The sequence below is a fragment of the Myodes glareolus genome, chromosome 6 (assembly GCF_982192425.1).
Source record: "Myodes glareolus chromosome 6, mMyoGla1.1, whole genome shotgun sequence".
NCBI classification, from domain to species: Eukaryota; Metazoa; Chordata; class Mammalia; order Rodentia; family Cricetidae; genus Myodes; species Myodes glareolus.
In genome coordinates, this window is record NC_142031.1 from 67,506,014 (window position 1) to 67,515,633 (window position 9,620).

Here is a 9,620-nt window from a genome sequence, read left to right on the forward strand (position 1 = left end):
ATATAAAAAATGGTGGAGACTTAGATACTTTTATGTCAGTGACTAACAAAACAGTTAGAAATACTCAATACCACCAACCAATAGGATTTAATCAGCATTTAGACAGTGTCCTAGTCAACAACAGACCACCTAAAATTCTTTCCAGTTATGCTCAGAAAACATACCTGTGGCCAGAAATCAAACCTCAATAATAGAATATAATTAAGATCATTCAGTACACTCCTTGATAACATTGGAATCAACCAAAAAATAGAGGCAAAGTGATGATATATCTTTAAGATCTCATGGTGTAGGATTTCAAGAATAACTCAAAGTATATTGAACTAAATTTAAGTAAAAGTTTACCATAAATTTGGGGGTACAGTAAGGCTAATTGAGGTTGGAAATATGAGTACTACACACATCTGTTGTGAAATAGAATGTGTCAACACTAGAACCTAGTGATGGAAAATTGAGGTAGAATAATGAATAGGGGAAAATAAATTGAAAGAAAGACAAGTTCATAAATTTTCAGGCAGGAAAAAAAGAAAGAAATTAATGAAACCAAGAGCCTTTTGCCTGAAATGAACTCTGAAATCACCATATCTACAGTCACAAGGAGAAAGGGACACTTCGCTAAAAATCATCAGTAAGACAGGGGACATCACTACAGACCCAGCTGTGGTTGTTGAATGAAAGATGCTCCTTCTTCATATAGATGTAGGTATTGAAACACTTGATCACCAATTTGTGCCACTGTTTGGAAAACTGATGAAGATGTAAAGTATTGCGGGAGGAAGTACATGCTTGGGGTAGGCTTTGAGAATTTAAAACCTTATCTACCATCCAGGTCATACTGTCTGTTTAGGTTGCTGTTAAACTTGTGCTCTCTCTCATACCTGCTCTTGGTATCATGCCTATTGCTTGATGGAGTCCTATCCCTCTGGAAACACAAGCCAAAAAGTCACTGTTCTTGGTCAGGGTTTTTATCAAAGCAACAGAAAAGTAAGATATTAAGAAATGGCCAGAAGATAATAAAGAAATTTTATGAGAATAGGAATCTTTTGGTAACTTCCTCAGTTTTATCATCCCTGCAAAAATAATCCTTAGACCCATTACTATAGTTGGTAGTGAAATAATGAAACGACACTATGCAAAATAAGGAAGAAAGAAATTAGTAATTCCTAACACTACTTCTCTTGATCTTAGTGTTAACACTAGTCAGTGCAATGAGACTGGGAAACACGGGGGAGGGGGGAATGAGGAGGGGAGTTGAAAGAAAAACTATTTTCTATTTCCAAAATGATAAGTTTCTCTATTTGCAACAGCCCAGATAGCTATAAAAAAATAAGGAGCTTAACCAAAATCTCAAGACGCCAGTTAATAATATAAAAATCTATTGTGTTTCTATAAATACTCATTTTTGCAATAAAAATATAATCCCATGTATCATTCCAATAACAAAATGCTTAAATGCAACAAATGTAAATATGCTGCCTTGCTTCCATATTAGAAAAATGAATGCAATAAAAACACCAAAGTTGATAAGATTAAACATAATTTCTACAAGATTTCCAGGAAGATATCTTTCGTGTGTGTGTGTGTGTGTGTGTGTGTGTGTGAGAGAGAGAGAGAGAGAGAGAGAGAGAGACAGAGAGAGAGAGAGAGAGAGAGAGAGAGAGAGAGAGAGAATGGGCACTGTACGGGGTGGGTAACATATGACAATGGATAAAAGTGAAGGTCAGAGGAAAATTTGAGGGAGAGTCAGTTCAATTCTCTGCTTTTGTGTGGGTCCTAGGAATTGAACTCAGGATGTGAGGTTTGACAACAAAAACCCTTACCTACTAAGACATCTTATTGCCCATCAGTAAAATGTGGATAACTGCAAATATAATATACAGGATCAGAAACTATAACCACTAAAATAATTCTGAAAACAGAAAATAAAATGAGTCATCAATTATTTTAAATATATGACTTTTTTAAAATCATAAACATTTAATATGAACGATGTCTACAATCATCTACACATGACATAAATGTCCATGTGTCAAGGTTCAGCTTGGAAAGAAACCACGTTAAACCCACTCCTGTGGACAAAGGAAAGACTAAGGTTCTTACTGGATATTGGCAGTTGCTTTTCTTTCTTTTTCTTTAAATTGTTTTTATTGAACTACATATTTTTCCACATTGCCATCCCTTCCTTTCTCCTCCCCTTCTATCCTCTCCCATGATGCCCATGCTTCCAATTTACTCGGGAGATCTTGTCTTTTTCTACTTACCATGTAGATTAGTTCCATGTATGTATCTCTTAGGGTCATCTTTCTTGTCAAGGTTCTTTGGGATTGTGAATTATAGGGTGTTTTTTTCTTTGCTCTATGTTTAAAAGCCACTTGTGAGTGAGTACATAAGATATTTGTCTTTCTGGGTCTGTGTTACCTTACTCAATATGATATTTTCTAGACCTACCCATTTGCCAGAAAGTTTTAAAATGTCACTATTTTTCCACACTGTGTAGTACTCCATGGTGTAAATCTACTACATCTTCTTCTTTTTTTATGTGAAGATTTTATTTATAAAGCTTTTTCTTGTTGTACAGAAAGTAAAAATGTTGTTACAATCGCAGTGTAATGGACAGCCAGGACAGTCAGCTCACCAATCACAGCTTTCACGACACAGTAAGAGTCTTACAAGAAAACCTAACAACGTTTGCAATTTTGTTGGGACAGAAGTCCACAGGCTTGGTGGTGGATTACCAAAGGGATCCACCCTTTGGTGGATCCCTACTAAACGGAGGAAGGCAGAATGTCTTGGAAACTATTCTTTGGCTCTTTGGGTGGGGTGTCCTGGGGTCATATCACAGTTACCTTTTTAAACAGCTACGAAATCCATGAGCAGTCCACCCAATACTCAACAGTTCTTGTTCTTGCAGATTGTTTCAGGTCTCAATCATCTCCTTCATTATCTGTTTTCCTCTTTCTCTTTTCACCTTTCCCACTTTCTTCCTCCTCTTCTTCCTCCTCTTCATCCTCCTCTTCATCCTCGTGAATGAATCATCCTTTTCATCATCTTCATCAACTTCACCATGATGTCCAAATTCTTCTTCCTCCCCACTGACTTCATCATCTTCTCCTTCTACATCCTCATCTTCATCTTCATTCTCTTCTTCATCCTCCTCCTCCTCTTCACCATACTCATCTTCCTCTTCCTCGTCCTCTTTATCTTCTCCTTCTTCATCCTCTTCTTCTTTGTCCACACCATCCACTTCTGCATCTGAGTCGGGGAGTTTCTTCTACACTATCCACCTCCACATCGGAGTCAGGTGCTTCCTGGTCCTCTCGGTCATAGCATAGCGGTGCAGATAGGACAGCTGCGGCAGGAGCTTGAAGACACTCAATCTCAGTAATCTCAGTAATCGTTCAGGTTAGTGACCTCACAGCCAAAGAGATCCAGGCTTTTCAGACAATCCAATTTTTTCAAAGGTTCCAAGGCGCTGATATCTTTCAGCTTATTTCCACTTAGGTTCAGATGTGTGAGGGTTGGAAGTTTTTCTGCTAGTCTGTCCAGACCACCAAAGATTCTATTATCGCTGAGCTCAAGCGTTTTCAATTTTGGTAACTTGGGGAGCTATGAAACTGAAAACAAGCCTACACTTATTAAACTGAGGAACTCTAGGCTCACAAATTCATCCGTTAACCCCTCGATTTGCAATTGTTCAAGACAAGTTCTCGAACTGCTGCCGGGGTCCGGGTCCTCAGCTCCAGGTGGGTCCTCTTCTTCATGTCCATGTTTCCCTCGTCCCCCCTCTTCAAACTTAACTTTCCGCCGCAGGGGCAGAGTGGGGAGAGGCAACCCGGCCTGCTCAGTGAGGGCCATCAGAAAGAGGCAGCTGGCGGAGGCGGCATGGTCCCAAGCAGCATTAGGCATGCGGGCCTGCGGGCAGGCAGAGCCCCCAGAACCCCTACTACATCTTCTTTATCCATTTTTCAGCCAAAGGGCATTTAGGTTGTTTCCAGGTTTTAGATATGACAAACGATGTTGCTATGAACATAGATGAACACCTATCCTTGTGACACGATTAAGTATCCTTTGGATATATACCCAAAAGTGGTATTGCTGGCTCTTAAGGTAGGTTGTTTCCTAATTTCCTGAGAAATTGCTGTACTGTTATCCAAAGCTGCTGTACCAGTTTGCACTCCCACCAGCAATGCAGGAGTGTTCCCTTTAACCCCATCCTCTCCAGCATAAGTTGTCATCAGTGTTTTTGATCTTAGCCATTCTTACAGGTGTAAGATAAAATCCCAGAGTTACTTTGATTTGCATTTCTCTGATGGCTAAGGATGTTGAGCATTTTCTTAGTGTCTTTCAGCCATTTTAGATTCCTCTGTTGAGAGTTCTCTCTTTAGGTCTGTACCCCAATTTTTATTGGATTATTTGTTTTGTTGATGACCAATTTCTTGAGTTCTTTATATATTTTGGATATCAGCCCTCTGTCCAATGTGGCAATGGTGAAGATCTTTTCCCATTCTGTAGGCTGCTGTTTTGTATTGTTGACCACGTCCTTTGCTTTATAGAAGCTTCTCAGTTTCAGGAGGTCCCCGTTTATTAAGTGGTTCTCTCAGTGTCTGTTTTTCCGGGTTATATCTAGGAATTGGTCACCTCTGTCAATGAGTTCCAGTGTACTTCCCACTTTCACATCTATGAGGTTCAGTAAGATTGGATTTATGTTGAGGTCTTTGGTCTATTTGGATTTGAGTTTTGTACATGGTGATAGATATGGGTCTATTTTCATTCTTCTACATGTTGATATCCAGTTATGCAAGCACCATTTGTTGAATATACTTTCCTTTTTCCATTTAATTTTTTTAGCTTATTGGCAAAAAAGAGGTGTTTGTATGTGTGTGGATTGATATCAGAGTCTTCAATTCAGTCTGTTGGTCCTCCTGTCTGTTTTTAGGCCAATACCAGGCTGTTTTCAGTACTGTAGTAGAGTTTGAAGTCAGGGGTTATGATGCCTATAGAAGTTCCTTTATTTTACAGGATTATTTTTGGCTATCCTGGGTTTTTTGCTTTTCCATATGAAGTTGAGTATTATTCTTTCAAGGTCTGTGAAGAATTTTGCTGGGATTTTGGTGGGCATTGCATTGAATCTGCAGACTGCTTTTGGTAAGATTTCCATTTTTACTATGTTAATTCTACCTATTCAAGAGCATGGCAAATATTTCCATTTTCTGGTGTCTTCTTCAATTTATTTATTCAAAGATTTAAAGTTTAAATATGTCTTCCACTTATTTGGTTAGAGTTATTTCAAGATACTTTATGATATTTGTGGCTATTGCGGATGGTGTTGTTTCTCTGATTTCTTTCTCAGAACATTTATCATCTGTGTAAAGGAGGGTTACTGATTTTTTTCTGAGTTAATCTTGTATTCTGGTACATTACTGAAGGTGTTTATACATTGCACAAGTTTCTTTGTAGAATTTTGGGGGTCACTTATGTAAACTATCATATCATCACTTAATAGTGAGAGTTTGACTTCAGAATATATGACTTTTTAATCTCTTGCCACAATTGTTTTATGTCCAAAATAGCATGCTTAAATAGACCATATATATAAAATCTGACTTTTTTTAATAGTGGCTTTTATTTTTCCAAAAAGGAATCCCTAAACTGTTTTCATTTCAGAAATTTTATATTATTAGCTAAAATTTACAGGAATCATTATCTAATGTCACATAGAAATTCAAATCTAAATTAATAAACTCAAGATGCTTTTATTTAAGCTTAAGTTTTAGAAAATCTCTTCTACAACATATAATTCTGCTGATGAATGTTTTCAAAGGAATAACTGAGATATATAAGCAGGAGTTTTATGCAATTTTTGAATTATAAAAGGCATTATAAAAAAATAAGAGGCCAAGGATATTTGTTTGAGCTAACACTAGCTCATTGCTTCTGCTGTTTCAAGTATTTTTCATGTTTTACATGTATTGAACTGTTCATGGTTAGAACAATCTCAATTACTATAGCACAATAATAATTTTGACATGTGATATGCCAAGGCCTCTCATTTTAATCTTTAGAAATGTCTGCTAAATTTCACCTGTGTTATTCCATACTATTAGGTTAATTTTAATAATTCAGACATAATTCCTTGGCATTTTGTTTTTTATTGAACTGGATTCTTAATTACTTGAGAGACAGAACTATGCAATTTTTTTTTATCTTTTGTCTGTTATCTATTACCATGGGATAGTTCAGACTTCTATTGACATTGCTTTAATGCACTGACAATATGCCCTTCTATAGATAAGTTAAAACTAGCAGTGATTATGTTTTCTTCCAAACGTATTTCTCGCCTGACCCCTTGTCTGTATTTTAGCTTAAAATTATTATTTTTTTGAAAATATTTATTTGTTATGTATACAATATTCTGTCTGTGTTTATGTCTGCAGGCCAGAAGAGGGCACTAGACCTCATTACAGATGGTTGTGAGCCACCATGTTGTTGCCGGGAATTGATCTCAGGACCCTTAGAAGAGCAGGCAATGCTCTTAACCACTGAGCCATCTCTCCAGCCCCAGCTTAAAATTATTTTGTGCATTCTATTGGTTATCTAAATGTTGGTTTTGTTTTGGCTATCTTGGTAAAATGTAGACAAATTTTCTAACTTTATTGCATGTCTTTTCAATTTACTAATTTATCAGTTAATGAATTAATTTGTAGATGCATTTTGTTTGACAAACCTGGATTGGTTTGTCAACATTAACTAGAAATGTGGCAAATGTGCACTCTGGGCACTGTCAAGTGAAATTGCCTTAAATATTTATCCATTAAGATTTATTTTCTTATGGATTTAAGTGTACCATTCACTACATTGAAGTAGATATTTTATTATTTTTAATTTTACTAATATTTTTCCATCATTAATAGATATTTAATTATATTTAATGTTGTTCCCCAAACTGTTACTCCCAAAGTTTTGTACATCAGTATTATGAATTATTTAATCAAACTTTATATAAAAGGGAGGTACCTGGCACAAAGAGCCTATTCATGCTCTTGCAGATGGTCCCACTCCCATGAATATCCTGGCCGCACATAAAGAACTCAGTGGGTGAGAGAGAGAGAGAGACAGAGACACACACAGAGAGAATGTAATATTAGGAGAACTGGGGGGCAATGTAAAGAACTGAAGGGGATATAATGGGGGTTAGTTCCAAACACCATGTGACGTGCATTTGGGATAATTAAAATATTTAATTAAAAACAAAAGAAAAACTAACCAGACAACGGATCTAAACTGCAGGTTATGGAGAGAAGATTCAGCTGTTAAGAGGATGTTTTCTTCCTGAAGAAGACTCGGATTGGGTTCCAAGCACCCACAGGACCATTCACGACCATTTGTATTTCTAGATGTAGGGGACTCAATAACCTCTTTTGGCCTCCATAGACCCCAGACATACCCATGGTGTACTTGCATACATGCAGCCAAATACCCATGCATATAAAACAATAAATAAATAAATCTTTTAAAAGCTAAAATCCCAGTTGTCTAACTATAAACTACCAATATTGTATTATGGAGAGAAGCTAATGTGGTCATGACATATTGCTCCACTTTATTCACTGTAGGTTCTCTGAATCCACACCTTAGTTAATGTATCTGCTTTAGTAGTCATGAGCAGCACTGGTCAACAGAGTTCTGGACCTCATATTTTATTTGGTTTTGGCATCCAGGATGTGTGAACTTTGGAGACTGCACTGTAGAGTGTTTCCACTCTTCCATTCCTCTATTCACTGCGTAGCATTTGATTTACTTGTTCTTTCATTGCTTAATGGAATATGCCATCAAACATCTTGTCTGATGCTCTCTCTAGGGGAAGAATTTTGAGAAAACACTGATCATTTTTTAATAGTTTTAGAATTGTTCAGTTTTCTATTCTACAGTGAGACATATTTGACAAAATATGATTTTCTTACAAATGTGCTCAAAATTGTTAAATATTACACATTTACTCATACAAAATTATTGACCATATGCCTTTGTTATCCTTTTAATGTCTCATCTCACTGTGGTAATGTCTTCTTACTCATTGTTAATATTGAATTTTTGATTCTTTAGAGATATCTTTTAAAATGAGGACTTCTAAGTCTTTTTGTTTTTTCTTCTTCAGGGTTTTATTCATTGTCATCCCCCATATACATGATAGTCCCAGTAGAAGACCCCTCCCTCCTGCTGGTGAGAAAATGGGGAAGGATAAATTCCTCAACAGCTGAATGACATCTCTGAAATAATTTGACCTCTTCAACTTACCACTTTTTAATTTTCTTTCATTTTATTTTTTTTGAGAAAAGCATCTATGGGGACTGCATTTATATCGTTATAACACTTCCCTCTGCTGCGCTATCCTTCCTAGGCCCCCATTCCTTCTCAAATTCTTTACCACATGCATACATACATACACATATATGTGTATATGTAATCTTAATGTCATCAGTGTTCTTATTAGGTGGTTGTATTTAAGGTTGACCACTTGAAGTTAGATAGCTTGTGTAAGAGTTGAACTTAGAACCGACTCTCCCTCTCTCAGCAGGCATTGGTTGCCTGTAACTCTTCATCTAGTACTGAAACCTATAAAAAATTTCCCCCATCCACATCAGTATTCGAATTGCTTTGGTCATGGTAAAGGCATAGACAACCACAATTTTGAAATCTTATGGGTGCATAATCCCTGCCATGTCTAGAAGACATTATCTCTGTGGGCATCCTGGTCCTCAGCTTTTTCAGTCTTTCTGCCCTGTCTTCTGCTCCATCCCTGAGGCATGTGTTTAGATGGTTGTATTTAAGTGAGGGATGGGCTCCCTACTGTCATTTATTCTATGCATTTATCCAATTGTTGATCTGTGTATTACCTTCTCAATATTCAGGCTTGAATATATAACTAGGAATAATCACAGAAGCCAGAATATAGAAAGGGATCATTGTGGAAGGGAGAAGGAAGATGATCTAAAGAGAGAGATAGAGTTGTAGGATATAAACACTATGAAAGAGGAAGGAAAACCCAGTGTGTAAGACTTAGCTTGTGAACAAGAAGGAAGAAAGCACACAGAGTGAGGAAAAAAGGATAACATTAAGAGTGCTTGGAAATGTTTGTCCTTAGAACACTGCAGTGTATCTGTCATCCAATATATTTATGTTATATACCCCTTTTTATTTTATTTTAATTACTTCTTTTAAATTTTGAGAATATAAAATAATCTGAAATTGAATATTTAGGCGATTCACTTTCAGATTTCTTTTTCTTGTTCTTCAATATTTAAATATACCAACTTATGCTGAAGTATCCTTGCATGCCTTCCATAATTGCAGTACGTATCCTATGAGTTATTTTAGTTTTAAGCTTAGTTTAATAGTCGTTATGATGTCTTTAATTATATACTACTTAAAATGAAAATTTTAGTGTCTTAAAATAAGAATATGTCTAGGAATAATTTATTAATAACCTAATTTATATCTGTTAGAATTACTATATACCAAGTGATTGTTCAAATGAAAATGGCTCCCATAGGCTCATAGGTTTAAACAATTGGTTACCAGTTAGTGAAAAGTGTTTTGGAATGCTTAGTGTATATGAACTT

General features: G+C 36.3%; 1 pseudogene; it reads right to left on the bottom strand.

The window, feature by feature from the left end:
• Positions 1–3,387: 3,387 nt before the first annotated feature.
• On the bottom strand, positions 3,388–3,799 carry LOC125403936 (acidic leucine-rich nuclear phosphoprotein 32 family member B-like; annotated as a pseudogene).
• Positions 3,800–9,620: the final 5,821 nt, after the last annotated feature.